The sequence below is a fragment of the Microtus oregoni genome, unplaced genomic scaffold (assembly GCF_018167655.1).
Source record: "Microtus oregoni isolate MIOR12 unplaced genomic scaffold, Mior012 000068F_ref0000429, whole genome shotgun sequence".
NCBI lineage: Eukaryota > Metazoa > Chordata > Mammalia > Rodentia > Cricetidae > Microtus > Microtus oregoni.
The window spans coordinates 8,685,468-8,696,356 of record NW_024543975.1 but is presented as its reverse complement, the minus strand read 5'-3'; positions in this window follow the sequence as shown (position 1 = coordinate 8,696,356).

Below are 10,889 nucleotides of genomic sequence, written 5' to 3'. Positions count from 1 at the left end.
GTCTCTGACAATATGTTCCAATTTTAGTCCTTTGGTTTCTAATCATGCTGGGGAAAAAAAAGACAAACTCAAATGCCACAGGGATTGGTGCCTTCCTGAGGGTGACAGGCTTAGATTGGATGCTGAATGCTGCCCAATGGCTAAGTGTGATTTATGTAGGAAGTCTAGGGGACATGTACCACTCTCAGAGTTTCTCCAAGTTTACCAGGTTTTCACATCACACAGAGGACTTGCTAAAACAAATCCCTGTGCCCCAGGCTCCAGCCCATGATCCTGTGTGGCAGAGTCATGACCTGAGAGTGAGCCTTGTGAACTAGTTTCCCAGGTCAAGGGAACCCTGGGCCCAGGGACACCTTGCCTCAAAGTGGAGGAAAGTGCTGATTCTCACTGGAGTTCTCTGAATGGATTGGAGAGACAAGCTGATTCAGGGAGTGAGGACTTGCATCAGGGTCAAAACGTGAGGATTCAAACACAGGCTGCACACATGAGAAGCTGGTCATTTAAGAGGCCAAACATCTAAAGTGGGATTGTGCTCAGTGCTGGAATTCAATCCTGGCTCTCCCGATTAACATGGGGGCCTTTCACAAATGACCTAACTGCTCAATCTTACTCCTCATGGTGAAAAAAAGGTCATTATTGGGTCTGGAGAGATTGCTCGGCAGTAAATGAGCACTGACTGCTTCTCTAGAGGTCCTAGGTTTGAGTCCAGCATTTACATGGTGACAGTTACAACCATCTGTAACTCTTGTTCCCGGGGATCTGATGTGCTCTTTTGGCAACCAAGTGTACCAGACATTCAGGTGGTGCACTCATCCACATCACATAAAATATATTTTTAACGTCCATTATGCCAGTATTTTTGGAAGTAAAATATTTGATACAAGGCTGTTTGATTCAGGATTTTCTCTTCCCTTTCTTTTTCTCAATTTCTATGTACACCTGAGATCGCCTTGTACAAGATAAAGCAGTACCGCTACATGAATTAACATTACCGAGAACTTGTTATGACAAACCTTCCCAAATCTGTGAGATGGTTGTATTCTGTCCATTATTATTTGACTGGAAGAACCCCATATTTGCATAATACACCTAGAATATGGGACAAAACCCTGGACAACTCCCAGAATTATCTCCAGCACCTTTTCCAGATTGGCAGAGTGAACCCTGCTCTTCTCTGTAATTCCCTCACCCTGACTCTGTGAAGATCGGGGATAGAACTGAGTCTCCCACCTGCTAGGCAATTCCTCTGTGGCTGCACTTCACCACCAACCCCCCCCCCCCCCCCAATAGCACTTTTTGAAGAGACAAAGTGGTAAGAGTTGATTAAGCTGTTTGGCTTAGAGAATGCATGTGATTCAAGTCATGGTTTTGTTTGGATCCATTTCCGGGTAACATCGCCCTTGACTTGAGCATCTTAAAGACCCAATTACGTTTCTGCCCATACGTATTTGTACAACCTGGGCTGCTCATTTCACAGAGACTTGGTTTTCCTTGCTCTGAAATGGGTTTGAATGAGGCCAGGCTTCTTAAATCTCATTCTTTTGTAGGATAAGTGGGTCACATATTTTTATGGAGAGGACCCACAGTTCTTACCAGATTCTGACTGCGAACTGTGATGTGGGAGTGTCATATATCAATCTGTTGATTTCATTGGTTAATAAACAAACTGCTTGGAACATAGGTGGGTGGAGTAAACAGAACAGAATGCTGGGAGGAAGAGGAAGTGAGCTCAGAGACTCGACAGCTCTCCTCTCGGGTGCAGGCGCCTCAGAGAGACACCATGCTCCGCTTCTGGGCAGACACACTTGATGAAGCAAGCCGCCAGGTCAGACATGCTGAATCTTTCCCGGTAAGATCAGTGCTACAGTTTATTAGAGATGGGTTGATTGGGATATCAGAATTAGCCAGTAAGGGCTAGAGCTAATGGGCCAAGCAGTGTTTAGATGAATACAATTTGTGTCTTGTTATTTCCGGGCATAAGCTAGCCAGGCTGCCGGGGTGCTGGGGACGCAGCCCCGCCGCTCCTAACACTACAGAACTGTGTCACTAAAGGTCTTTAACCTTAGGGTTTTCTGGAGAGCGTACTCAAGCCTGCCCTTGCACTTGTGCAGTGATGCTAACATTCTCGGGTGAGATTTCACTGCCCCTGTGCAGAAGATCACTTAGTTCTTTCAGCGTTAGCAGACACTGCTTATGCATCCAACCACAAAGGAAGCAAACTTGATAAACATTTGTGAAAAGTGTAGAAGATCCACAGCCCAGGAAAGGGCAAAGTCACAAAAAGACTGATCATGTCCCTGCCAGAAACTGAGTCCCCATTTTATACTGAGAATTGATCCAATTTAAAGTGATAGCTACTAACTATCTAGAGTCACATGAAACGGATGTAAAAACCAGAATGCCGATGTGAGTTTTTACAAGAAGGATCATTCCTGCTTCGAGCTGGCACTGCACCACCAATTGGTGGTTTGCTGGGTGGGGATTCAGAGCCAAAGCATGTGGTTTGCGGGAATATCTCCTTTGGGTCAAGGCGAGGTTCCAATTAGCAAACATCACTGATTACATTTCCATAGAGAACAGGGAATGCTTTCTGTTCCTTCCTTGTTCAGTGCTGTTTGTTTGTTTGTCTGTCTGTCAGTAGGCATCTGCATTTCTCTGTTATTTTAGGAGCCTGGTTCACTCTGCCCCAGATATATTTTAAAAAGCCAATTATTTTTGTTTGTGAAAATGTCCTCAGCCACCATTGTGTGCTTTTTCCTATTCACAATGCCCTTTGGATTGTTAATGCATGTCACAAGCAACTTCCGTGTCTAACCTCATATAACCTCATGCTATACATCATTATTCTTGAGTTTCTTTCAACTATTTCAATGAAATGAAGGCTTTTTGTTCAAGTAAACTTTTTGTCAGTTGTTCTCACCGTAAAAACTGTTCATACAAGAAGTTTCTTAGTCTCTATACTGAAGACGTTCCCAAGGATGTTCCTAGCCCCATGGAGTTGATCATCTCTTCCTCTACCAACTGATAAGACTAGCAAGTACCTTACTAGTTTGGAGATTCTTATTATTCTGAATATCCCATGCAGATATATTGTCAGGGGAGTTCAGCAGAACTAGCTACCACCTAAGGAGACATTTTATAAATTTTGTATCAGTAGCTGTCATGAAACCTTGTTGTATATTACACATTTACACAAAAATATGCAAAGACATTTTCACCATTCGAGGCCATCTATTCAACCACTCCCATATGACAAAGCTATATTGGGATTGGATTTTGAAAAATTATGTACCTAGCTTTTCAGAAACACACTGCACAGAAAAAAAGTGACTTGGAATTCATGTAGCTTCATCCTTAGCAGGCTAGCGATGCAAACAAAATCGGAAGCAAAGGATTTCGGGAGCTCAAAACAGGATTCTAGATATATCTGGCTTCCCAGACTTTAATGAACTTGTCTGTGATTTTGTTAAAGCTGAGTAGGGAGTTCATACATATAACTTGTGATGATTGCTTTCTCAGCCCCTTCCTCTTCTTCTGCTTGCCTTCTACCCTTGACTGTGGACCTGCTCCTGCTGTTCTGGTCATTGCCTCCAGGTACCCTCCATTGATTTCCTGTAAACACCACTGTCCTGAAAATGGCAAAATTTATTCTGTCTAAGACATAAATAATTGACTGTGGTGTCATATATGATATATCCTGTTTGACATTTGCATTTTAACAGAAAAAAATCAAAAGAATACTTTCCCGCTTCTAGAATTTTAGATCATAGGAAAATGGAAGGTGAAATTCTGAGGGAGAGATGGTAGGGGCCTGGGGAACATTCCTCGGTTTCATTAGATAAGACACCATCTCACATTTTAGGTCTGCATTCTCTGCATTTGTTTCTAACTGTGAAGTTGATATAAATAACACAAGGGTTCCTGGCCACCCCTTTGAGATCAAGCATGCATTAACCTCTGGAGCCGTCTTATACTAATTAAGTGATAAACCTCTCTGAGGGTTGTGTATGTATCCACAGCTTTTGTCCTTGATTAGCAAGGGAATGAGCTAAGGATGTAATTAGCCATTGAGATTTCTAGGTTCACGCTTACATCAGTAACTATTCTGTATTGAAAGAAGAAAGGAAGGGACATTCTACTTACTGGTGTGTGGCACACGTACAGTTTTAGTTTCATTGCAAGCTGGAGATTAATCCTTTCATTTCTAAATCCTATGCCGGGCTGTACTGCAAGCTGACCTTATGGGAGGTACTAGGCTTGGCTGTGGAGTGAGGGATGAGTGACACTGAGCCTAGAAGTACCTTCACAGATGAGCCTTTGCCTCTAGACAGGCATTGTTGAGTGCCCTTACATGGCTATATGGATGGGAGTGTATGGTCGTGTCCCATCTTTGGGAAACATATTTAGAAATTGCACCTTTGTTTGTAAAGAAAGCCTTCTTCACCCTTCACTCAGGAAATGATTAATACAGGTGATGCTTTATTCTGAGTACTGAGTACTGGATTATATATGAAAGGAAATGCTAAGATTGACAAGAAATGGTTTTTACCTTCCCAGAGATTAAAGAAAGGACACATTAGCAAACAAACAGAATGTTAGGATGTATTTAAGTGATTGATCATTCCTAAGAAAGCTTCGGAAGAGGCATTGAGGTGGGCCTTGAAGAATAGATAGGAGTTATCCAGATGAAAGGACAAAAGACGATAGTAGGAAGAAAAAAAACCCCTTAAAGCTGGAATCTGAAGTGTATTTCCATAGGCTCGTGTTTTGAGTGCTATTCTATGGTGGTGAGTGACGTTTTATGAGGCTGTGGCACCCTTAGAGAGTGGGGCCTCCTAGTGCAAGGAGGTCACTAAGGGAAGGTCTTTGAGGGTTTGCTTGCTCCTGGTAACAACCTGTGGTAGCTGCTTCCTGTTTCCTCGCATGTGAACAAGTTTCCACCTTCAGCTTCTGCCAGGATGAACTGAACCATCATAGGCTTTCTTCGGTACAATGAACTGGAATTTCTGATATCATGAGTCAAGATATATCCTTCCTCCTTTAGGTTGATTCTGTCAGGTATTTCATTATAGTTATGAGAAAAGTGACTAATGTCAATCTAATAGATAGAAATACCTGGGGCACAAAGTGGAATTGTATAGAACAGGTAAACGCAATGCTAGTAGAAGACAAGATTGAAACAGCAGACAAGGATCAAAGGGAGATTCATGTGAAGAAGTTTGAAATTCATTCTCCAGGCAAAAGGGAAAAAGAACACCTTCAAATCATTTTATTTGGGAAGGAGATGAATGAAATAAAACCACAATGTGAGAAAAAAAGGATGTGAACATTATGAGTGATGGCTTCGAGGAAGCAGTAGTGATGACCAAATAGGTTCGATGACGTCCTGGTTCAGGCAGGAGATGAGGGGATCTAAACTTAGACATTTTAGTGAATGTGAATGGCAGTGGAAAAATTGAGAAGGTACTTAATACAGTTGGAACAAAAACATTATAATACAGCTCTAAATGTGGAGGTAGTATAGTAGGAAAAGTAGAAAAATGTCTCTTAAGGAAGAAACCAGAGATATCATAACAATTTCCTAAGAGAAAAGGAGAGAGGGATTTCTATGATAAAAGACTTGTATAATATATTCTTGACTTTTTTTGTTTTTGAACCCCTATAATCTTCTTATTGGGAACCACGTGGCTTGGTATTAAATTACAATATCCTTCTATCTTGTAAAGTCAAAATATAAAATAATATCCCAGATATAGTACATTAACACTACTATTGGTAATAATGAGAACATGAGAGAAGACACCAGCCCTACTGTGAGAAGACACGATCCTTGATGCTGTACATCACAATCCATTCAGAGGCAGACAGGTCATTAAAGTACAACGGACTCTGGTGTGCCATCGCTCTTAATATAACAATCCAACTCAGCACAGTAGGGTGTGTTTTGGATGTTGCATCCCCTCTTATATATGAAGTGACATGCTTAGATCTGAATAGAAAAAAGAGCGTGGCAGACTGGAGGATGGTTCGGAGTGAGCTCGAAGACCCAGGAGGTAAGTACTTAGTTGAAATAATATGATTGGGCTGCAAATCTGGCCATATGGAATTACAGGTAGGAACTGTGCCTTCGGAATTCTGGAAGTTTTGCTCAGTTTTAGCATTGCCTTGGGGACCAATGCTGTGATGGACTCTGGCTTTGTAAGCATCATTTCCTAATGCTTTGATTTTTTTTATGAGCCTACGGTGATGAAAACATGTGAGGAAGACTAGCTGCTAGCGCCACAGTGAGAAGACAGAATAGAGATTACAGTAAGGGACACAAGACATCGAGATCGCTGCTCTCCTGGATGCTGGTGGAAGGAGTTTACACAAGGCTTCCAAACGTTTTCAGTAGTGGCATGATGCAATATGAGGAAGCCATGCAGCCCTGAATGGTGAGTGGAAAGGACCAACCCTAGATTTTTCATGCAGGCTAGATTTTATGACAGTGGTAATAGAAATAACAACAAATTGTATTCCTGAAAGCATTGGAAGACAGTACCTCATTTAATCATTGTAACAACTCTATGAAGAAAATGAAACTCAGGAAATTAATAACAAAATGATGTCAGATGGTAAGTGGCAGACCTTGACTTTCAATCTAAGCATCCAGGTTTGAGAATCTATACGCTTAATCACTGAGCCGTACCCCAAAATTCATCAATAAGGAAAGAAATGAGCCCACAAATACCTGGATTTTATTTCCTCATCTTCTATTTATATGTATTTCCTTATCTTCTAAATTCTAAAGTAAATCACTCCAGTGTAATGTGTTGCTTAATGGAAAGGGAAGGATATTTTTCTTGCTCATGAACTCCAGGTGAGAACAATGAGCAGGGACAGAAAGTATCAGGGACAGAAGGATTCTGGGAAGTCTAATGTGCTGGCCGGACCTTTGAGATGAACTGATTGCATTTCCCGAAGTCTGTCTTATTGTATCTAGAGGTGATGTCAGTGAACCGGGGCCTGCTCTCATCAGCCAGCTCCTGGCACAGTGGTGGGTAGCAGAAGCCAAGATGAAAGAGGAGAGAATTAGAGGCAACTGAGACCTCACCAAGTCATGCACCTGGGAGATGAAAAGGTGAACCTTGTTTGAAATTGCATCTCCTGGGCCCACTTCAGTGCAAGTGTTTTCAGAGAGCCTTGTGCTGCACACACTTTCCTTTATTTTAAAAGCTAAAACATTGATTTTTCTAGAGACAAGAAACTCACCTTAGTTGTGAACTAATGCCTCAGTTGAATGTAAGGATCAGTGTCTCCATGGCGTTCTAACCCCTGGGCAGTGTTTCATAGCAATTACCTGTGCATCCAGTTGCTATGGTTACCTATTGTCTATGCTTCAAGAGGGAAAAGATCTAGCCTTACTAGTTAGCAGGAGAAATAGGTTCTGAGGTCTGATAAGAAAGAGTGAGATATGCAGAAAATTTAAACCTATATATTCATGAACTGGAAAGTGTTTATCCCAGTCAGTAGCCACCCCCTTTTTCTAGGTGAACCACCCTAATTCTTGGAGGGGAACATGAAACGACTCTGTTTATAGTAAGTGACTACATTTTCCCAGTAGAAAGTGATTAGACCAGGGTGAGCACCAGACTCAGGCTGGGATAATTGGATTCTGTCCCTTTCAATTTGGAACTGGAGTTTTTCCAGCTGGTCTATGGCTACATGGCAGGTACTGTCCAATGGGGACCGTTTCCTCCTCTGTAGAATGAAAAGATGAAACATATCTGTGGAGGGAAAATGAGCCTACTTGCAGAGGGAGAAGAAAAGCCTCAGTATTTTCTTTAGTGCCTGGTGGTGTCTGTGCCTTCCAAAGGCAAGACTGTAAGCTTGCCTTAGAGCTGTTCTTTCTCTTGCTTATTATTATTATTATTACATTTTTTTTGGTTTTTTCGAGACAGGGTTTCTCTGTGGTTTTGGAGCCTGTCCTGGAACTAGCTCTTGTAGACCAGGCTGGTCTAGAACTCACAGAGATCCGCCTGCCTCTGCCTCCCGAGTGCTGGGATTAAAGGCGTGCGCCACCACCGCCCGGCTTATTATTACAGTTTTTATTCTCACTTGCATGAGTTTCTATCACTTCTTGGTAAAACTGATTCTTTGCTCTGGTAAAGATTATCATATAATTGCTGTTATGGGCTAAAGTGCTTCCTTCAGATGCATGTGATGAAGCCCTAACTCCTAGGATCTTTGAATATCAATGTGTTTGTAGTCTAGGTCTTTGGAGAGCCAAGTCAGTTGAAGTGCAGTCCCAGTGGGCGGATAATCTAGTATTCATTGCGCTTTAGGAGAAGCCATTAGGGACACAGATGTGAAATTTTGTGAAGAAATGGGGAGGGTGTCCACATACAAGCCAAGGTGAGTGCCCTTAGAAGAATACAACTTCATGACATCCAAGTCTCAAGTGACTAGTCTTTAGAATCATGAGATAATAAACTCCATTTAAATCACCCAGTTTCTATTATACTGAAAAACCCGCCACAGAAGTTGTGAGGCTATTATCCATACTCCCATTTGCCCCCATGGAAGGAAACTCAGTAATGGAGTAACTGCTTGGTCTTTTCTTAATGGTGATCCATGAAGTCAACAGTGAAAAGATATTTTATTTTGGCTAAAACGTAAACCAATAATTGGCATTCAAAGATCCTGAGTGAGTACACCATTAGGAGAAGACATCTACCTAATGCCTCTGCTTGGCATAAATTAAAGGTATTCATTCAGCTTCGTGTCCTCTCAAGGAAGATGCCCGTTAAGCTTTAATGCTAGGTAGGAAAATGATTCTTGTTGGTTTTTGCCCCTCCTAATTGGAATGAATGAGTGTTCTTTCTCCACTTCCTTCCAAATCAGGTGAGAATGAAGTGAGTCCCTTCCCAGGAAGGTCAAGGCCTTGCAGGTCCCCACTTGCCCTTGAGGCCCCAGGGCTGAGTTTATAAAGGCATTTTCATCAATTATGACCACATTAGAGAATTATGTAAAGGAAGTTGTCTAGATACTTTTAATCAGGACAAATGCTCTTGAGACCCAGAAAAAGAGAGGAGAGGTGAAGGCCAACAGAAGAAGATGTGGATGTAATTGAATAGTAGTGGCATTTAAAAGGTCACAGCTAAAGTCAAGGTGCAAAGGAAATACAGATAGTTTGTAGACTCACATGGCACCTGAGCCAATAGACACAGGCACTGCAAGGATCTCAGCATCTGTATGTGGGCTGCAAAGCATTCTTCCTTTCTAGGAGAAAAGCCTTGCTTTGTGTGGGATGGTTTCTGATGTACTCATGAAGGTGTAGCAGTGGCTAGCACACAAGCAATGTGGTCAAGTAAGTTTTAACCCACATAGTTAAGAATATTAAAATATCATCTTTTGGGAGAATTTTGTAGAGAAATACTTTCCTAAAAAATCTGAGGGTGATTTCAGATTCTCAGTGGAGAAATATTAAATAAGGATGATTAATGAATGGATTCATGGATGTTTTTATATGTACTAGCAAGTGTTTGTTGTACATGAGACTAGAAGATAGAAACTAGTGGCCTCTGGCACAAACAAGGCCTGTGGAGTTTTGTTTGGCTCAGGTAATCAGAAAATACTTGATTAAGAATAGAGAGAGATCACATACTATTTTGAAAAACCTTGTGTTTGGCTTCTTTTGTAAGCTCCATGGGCATTATTGTCTGACAACAACAGCGTGGATATTGGTGATGGTTAATTCCCAGCCTGATCCCTGTGGCTACTGGAATATGTGACCCAGGCTTCATTCATAGATGTAAAATAAAGGAGAGGTTAGGAGATGGCTTCAAAAATCAGCAAGTAGCCGGGCGGTGGTGGCGCACGCCTTTAATCCCAGCACTCGGGAGGCAGAGGCAGGAGGATCTCTGTGAGTTCCAGACCAGCCTGGTCTACAAGAGCTAGTTCCAGGACAGGCTCCAAAACCACAGAAAAACCTTGTCTCGAAAAACCAAAAAAAAGGTCAGCAAGTGCCATCTTAGTCTTATTAGTGGTGGCGTACAAGTGTGGCAAAAGCAGGTGTCATTGAGTACCATGACGGGCTTAGAGCAAATTATGACTACAGACATGTTTTCTAGAGAAATGGAACAACTTTACTGTGGAGGATGAAGTCACTGCTTCCCTAAACTGACTTTCGAGGGAGTACCGCTTTCTTGACTTAACATCCTTTAGAGAATCAACTTCCAATGAGATGGAGGGTGAGGCATTTCATCAAACTAGTAGCTTAATTTTTTTTTTTTTAAAGAAAGGATTACCAGTATAGACCAAACCACCCCATTGAAATCCCCACTTGTCAATCTCAGTGTTTTTGTCAATCATTTAAAACAGAAGTATCCAAAAATGATGCTCACCCAGCAGATCTGGTGTCACCTTGGGAAACAGCACCTCCTTTCTCTGTTGAGCTTCAAGGCCTTGTGCCCTCTGTGTCATTGCTTGCCACTCTCCTAAGAAAGTTCTAACCATGAAATCTGGTCAGCTTTTCGCTGCAGTATCTTCTAAGGCTTGGCACTCCTCCGTGGCTCTACAGATCACCTGGTATTACTATCATGGCTTTGACTTGTGCAATGGTAAAGACACCCTGTTTTTCACGCTCTTCTGGCCCTGCCGCAAACTGCTTTTCATAAGACAATAACAGCATGCTGATAAAGCCCCCAGTTGGTCCCCTCTCCTCTTTGTCTCCAATTAGTTCAGCAACTTCCTATGGATCTTAAAATCCAACTCCACATGCTTTTGGTCACACTTACATTCTGGAAAAATTATAGTGCTGGCTCTTTTAAGTTTTTTCTTTTCTAATTAGTATGTAATTACAACAGTTCCCCCTTCCTTTTTCTCCCTCCACCCCCAATATACTTCCC